The 6,000-nt window shown below is 48.0% G+C and overlaps 1 protein-coding gene across 4 annotated transcripts in view; it reads right to left on the reverse strand.

Moving 5' to 3' along the window:
• The window catches only part of GULP1 (GULP PTB domain containing engulfment adaptor 1), a 152,782-nt gene extending 147,668 nt beyond the window's left edge, over positions 1-5,114 (reverse strand). For 2 of the 4 annotated variants that reach the window (XM_082763740.1, XM_082763741.1), the window contains exon 1: positions 4,832-5,113. The gene's annotated coding sequence lies outside the window, so the exon portion shown is untranslated. Of the gene's footprint in view, positions 1-4,831 lie in introns of all 4 variants that reach the window. The other 2 variants (XM_082763743.1, XM_082763744.1) reach the window with 2 other exon arrangements.
• Positions 5,115-6,000: the final 886 nt, after the last annotated feature.

The following is a 6,000-nucleotide window of genomic DNA, read 5'->3' on the forward strand; positions in this document are numbered from 1 at the left end:
CTGCAGTTCCTCTGAACTAGGTATGAGCTGCATACAGACACACACTCGTGCATACCACACCGTGCCATACCCTGTGAGATGAAACCACCACCTAGCTGGACACCAAGTGCCCATTGCTTTCAAGTGAAGACTATGCCCATGCTGTCACTCGATGAGGTGGGAAGCAGAAGAAAAAGACACACTAACAGCTGCTATCTTCAGGCCTGGGATTTAATCTGCTTTGATTTTAGCACATGAACAAGCAGCCAGAACCATCAGCAGAGACCTGTGTAGCATCTTATTATAAGCAAGAGTGACAATGAAATATTTTGACGTACTTTCCCATTTAAAACTGCAGCTTGTATCAGCAGAAGCTCAGACATGGTGGTGCCATCATTCATGATTTTAGTGCAAGCTTTGCAAGACATGTTTTTCTAGAAGACTTAAGACCTGAAATTGAGCTTCTGTTAAAAATAAAAAAGAAAAAAAAAGAAAAAGAACCACACCACCATTTAACATAATCAAGTTTCAGATGTAAGGAACTGAAAAAAAAAAAAAAAAAAAAAGAAAAAAAAAACTTTAAAGAAAGAAGAAAACGCTAAACATTTGAAAAGGACAAAGTGAAAGCCTGTACTGTTTTTAAGCCCATTTCATAATTTTGTTATGGGACCTGACTCATGATCTTTGAATGCACACGGCTGCCAACACAGCATGTAGGAAGGAGGCATTAGAGACAGCACATATCTGCACAGCAAGGCATTTGGAAAGATGCTCCGGACAAACATTAAGAAAATAGGTTTGAGGACACACCAAACTTTCTTTAAACAACTCCTAATGTAATTGGCATGCAAAGATGACTGCTGTTCCAAACTACATTTTGAGATGTGATTGCAGGAAAAATCATTTTTTATTGGGAACACAGTCACTTATCTAGGCTCATTACCTCACTTCTGCTCTGCTTTCCAGAAGATTTCACAACAGATGAAGAAAAAAAGCATTGTACTTTTTTTTTTTTTAATGTAGTTTTTTTTAAAGAAGGTCTTTTGAAACAATCTCTTCAATCTGGCAAAAGAGAAAATCCACGGATTGTGTTCCGTATGCCTGTAGGTGTAGGAAAATCCTGAGTTCCAGAGGGCAGCCAAGGAGCAGCTCAGAGGATGCTGTGCACCACAGGGTAGGGGTGAGAGGGGCAGCCTCTTGCTGCCAGCCAGGGCAGCCTCTGCCTCACCCAGCCCTGCTTTCTGCTTGGGCTCCTGCAAGGATTTTGAGCGTCCCTGAGCACCTGGGAAGTGTAAGCACAAGATTTAAGTTCCTGAGAACGCATCCTGGCTGGGAAGAAGTGGAGATCTAGGATCTGCATTTAAAAGGACAAAACTGAAAAAGGGAATGCACTGTGAAACAGCACAGCGGCTAGCACTCTGGGGTCTGCTTTGCATGTTGCTACTGCATTTTGTCTTCCTCCAAGATTGCCCCATTAAAACTGCGGGGAACCAGGAGAGCAGAGAAAGAGAGAAGAAAAAAAAAACACACACACAGACACACAGATGAAAGATCTTGAAGAGTTCCAGAGAATCCAGCAGTCCTCAAAAAAAAAATCATTTTATCTAAAAATAACATGCAGGAATTTGAATGCTAAAGTTTTCATGTTATTCTAGGGATTCCAAGAAGATGGCAACCCATAGAGATGACTCTCCTCTATCCACAGCTATTGCCAGACACAGGAATACCTGCTCGCCCTGCCCCACTAAAGCAATACAGCATGCTAGAAACAACCATCGGACACTTCTGAATGTCAAACTATTTGCCTTAAAAGTCACACATTTCTAAAAATAGAAGTAATCTTTGCTTTACAGAAGTTCATGAAATGCCGTATCTTACTCTCGGGGCTTTTCTGGTACTTCTTTGCCACATTATCAAGTAGTCTGCATAAAACTTCAGGTGTTGGGAAGCCTGAGCTCTGTTTCTTGCTCTGGTGAAAGCTCACTATATATACGGTTGTTACAAACTCACATCATGTCTCTCTTCTACAGGAGTGTCTGTATCATTAAGCTACAAAATTGTACGGTCTTTCTTTGCCTAATACACAATTATACCCCCAAAAAACCAGCAAGCCATTTCAACCTGAGGAAATGATGGTTATCAGAGCACCCTCATTGCTTGGTGATTAGAACATCTGCTTAAACCAGCAGAGGGGAGGTGGAATTAAAGTGTAAACTCTTCCCTGGGAATTCAAGATGAGTTTCCAGCTGGATAAACTCTCTATTGAAATCTGGATAACATCTACCTAGTAACATCACCTCCTTCTCTTGATGTTCAGCTCAGCATAACAAACAAGTTTTGAAACTACCTGGCAAGATGCAGCATTTCAGATGACCTTGTGCGTATTAGATTGGGTGGATTGGGTAGAAAGTGTTTTTAAGGCTGAGGATCTGTGTCTGACCACTGCCAGAGTTCTTTCAGTGCCCATGGAAAAGTAAAAACCTACGTGGGCCCTCAGCAATGCAAATGAAGTGGCATAGGCAGGGTCTACGCTTGAATATCTAAGACAAGGAAATTTGATGTGTCATTTAAGTCATGGAGCATCTTCAACAAAGCACTGACAGGGACACAAGCTGGTCCTCTAAAGGCGCTTAATGCTTCCAAAATCAGATTGCAGTAATGCTAAAAAGGGGATGGGGGAAAACGTTTATTTGTGCTCAATTAGTGTATTCTTATGCAACAGCTCTACTAATCCAGGACTTTTTGTCTCACGAGCTGATTAACTTGCCATAAAGCCTCAGCAACTCATTTCACCCCCAATGACGACCAATGGTTCCCAGCCACCTGATGCTGCAAAGGAAACCTGCTGCACTTGGGCTCTTGGCATGCTACAGACCCTCCAAAACCGAGGGAATTAGCATCCTGTGCAATTCATGTCAAATACATCAGCAACTCAAGGACAAGGGAGTTCCTTTTTTGTTCTTTTTCAAGACACAGTAGTCCCCTGTTGAAGTTAAAGTTGCCCTTTAATTATTTCACGCAGCAGCTTTTATTACTTTCTTATGACAAGTTCAAGCAATATGCTCTTGAGGGCATATCTCACGAGAAAAACTAATTTGATAACCATAACATAAATGCCAGTTTATTGTATTTGACCTCTCCAGTTCTTTGAGTAAATCTTTTGATTTGGAGTTGCAGAGCATCCAGCAATATTTACAAACGTTGGGTAAACACCCACTCGCGCTGCTGTTGCGGAACTGAGATGTAACATTGTCTAAAGGCAAAGGATAAGCGCATTACTTTAATGAGGTCCTAAAGGACATTCTGAAGGGTCCCACCAGGTGAGTGTTTTGCAGAGCAGTAGATGCAGTCTTTGAATTCTGAAAAGACATTCAAGCCTCAAAAAGATTACAGGTTGCTACCAAAGCCCAACAGGGCGGTGCCAACCATTAGTTTACTTAACAGCCAGTCTCATCCACTGCTTTAACTACACCTTCCTCAGCTTTGCTCACCCAGTACCAGTTTGGCATTTCCCCATGAGATTTAAAATGCATTACACGGGATCCTGCAGTAGTGGTTCACTGTTGCAGTCGAGAATTTTTCTCTCTCTTTCTTTTTTTTTTTTGGCATCAGAATCATTTTCGGTCCTGTACCCATCACTTCCAAGACATGCCCAACGCTACCCAGGTCATGCCTAAGACTGACATCCTTACTGCTAAAGCACCCCTTGCTTCTGCTGATTTCCAGACTCTTTTCACTAATGTCCCTATCTCAGGAGCTCCGTTAAAGGCACAGACCTGACTGTTCCCTTGCATCCTTCAGTACTGTGCCGTAATTCCTGGGTTTTTAATCTGTGAATCACCAGCTTTATTCTACCTCTTCACATAGAGATAAATATTTAAGGGGGCCTATAACCACTTACACAGCTGCGCATCTAAAAATAAAATACGTACCCCAAACCATCCAGCTAATAACCACATATTTACTCTCCCCATTTTCCCCACTATTTTGTTGCTCCTTTCCCTGAGTGCACGTGGAAAACCTCCAAACATCAGGGGCTGTCCCTGACATAGCAATTGCCTAAGCCGTTCAATAATTAAAGGCAAACTTTTCCGTTCGTGCTCCACCAAACAGAATCTTGACCTTCAGGAAGGTTTCTTCCCCCTCTTGTAGGAATTGCCTTATTTTGATGACTATCACCAGAGGGTTGAAGCTCTGAGGAGTGGTGCCTCGGCACAACAGCAGAGCGGCACTGCCGAAGTTGGGATTCGGTCTAATACGTAGGGGAAGAAAACTATTGAAAAGACACAAGTATTTCTAAGTCGCGGGGGCACAGCTACGCACATAAGAAACAAAAAAAAGGTGCCTGTTTATATTTACACTGAGTAGACCAAACATGCTTTGTTCAAATATTTTGCCTCTCCACGCAACCCAAAACCTTCCAAATCACCTCCGTACGTGCCTCGCCTCCCAGCCGGGGAGCTCTGGGCATGCTTTTGGTCCCTTCTCCGTGCAGACACCCCCGGTAACTTGCAAGCCAGCAGCACCCCCAAACTTCCAGACCCGCTGGGGCTGGGACTCAGCACCCCCCGGGCAGCTCCCTCGGAGCTCGTCGCGGGGTGGGAGTTGAGGAGCGAAGCTCGGCGACCTGCGGGAAGTTTCCCGGGGCACCGCGACCCCCGGCTCCCCCCGCAGCCTCCCGGGGCACCGCGACCCCCGGGTCCCCCCGCAGCCCCCTGGGGCAGCGAGCCCGGCTCCTCACCGCCCCCGGGGCGCCGCCTGCTCGGCCGGACTGGGAGCGGCGCTCAACGGGAGACCCCCGGGCGCTGCCCCTGCCCGCACCGCGCACCCCCACCGCCCCCCGGGACCCTACCTGCGGGTGATGGCGGCCGCCTCCCCGCTCCGCTCCGGCCTCGGAGCCGCCGAGAAAAGTTTCCTGACGTCAGCGCGGGCGGACGGCCGGGGGACCCCGCCTGCCTGCCGGCCGGCTGCTCCCGGGCTCCCCCTGCCTCTGGCCGGGAGGATGAGGAGGAGGAGAAGGAGGAGGAAGGCGAGGAAGAGGAGGAGGAGGAGGCGCTCGGCAGGGGGCGCCGCTAGCGGTGCGCGCGGAGCAGCCCCTGGTGGGAGCCGTCGGTGCGGCTGGCTCCGACGGGAGGTGGCCGCAGCCCGCTGTGCCCACGGGCTGCTGTGGCGAAAGGCGCGGCGCTGAGGTCGCCCAGCAGCCTCCGTGACGCCGGCCCCGGCTGGAAAGCGTCACAGCAGGGCCTCCGAGGGCAGCGGGGAGCCGCCGCCACCGCCCGGGGCTGAGGGGGAGCGCCCAGGGACGGGCAGCGCCCCGCCGACCCCCAGGCAGGGGGCCCGGCTCTTGAGGAGAGGGTCAGCCCCCGCCGCTTGCTTTACTCACGCTCTGCTTTCTTTCCGCGAAAAAAGTGGTGAGGACGCAGGAGGAAAACAGTCGGAAGGAGCGTGTGCTAGTTGAGGAAGAAGACTGCAAGTTAGCGGCTCAAAACGCTGCAAGGAAAGGCAGAGTTTGGGGAAGGGAGTTAAGGGAGACACTTCTACACGTCTTGGGTAAATCCGTGATGGAGAGTAAGTCTCTCAGTAGGGTATAGATCCATCGCCTTTGAATGATGCAGTCCCTGCACGTAATCCCTGTCAAAATGTGCTTTTGGAAACACCGGAACATTGCACCAATATATTTTACAAGTTACGGGAGACGCTACTTAGGGACACGCCATATTTCTAATAAGAAGAAAAGGAATTCAAGTCTGTCCTCTCTCCTCTATTCCCCATGGCCTTCTGCCAAGATACCCTCAGTGACAGGATAGGAAGTGTCTTTGGAAAGGCAGGGGGTTCATCCATCATTCCCCCAGCTGTTTTTTTTCACAGCACAACTCTACTGCGCAAGTTGCCTTTCATTTTCCATTGATCAACAGACAAACATCAAGAATAGCTATTTAGCAGAACAAAACACGCCACTGAAATCAAAGGAAAGGTGTTTCGTGTGCAGTAGGTGTTTTGTTTTCTTTATAGCAGGAAAAC

Source organism: Aythya marila (genome assembly GCF_965140915.1).
Source record: "Aythya marila genome assembly, chromosome: 6".
NCBI classification, from domain to species: Eukaryota; Metazoa; Chordata; class Aves; order Anseriformes; family Anatidae; genus Aythya; species Aythya marila.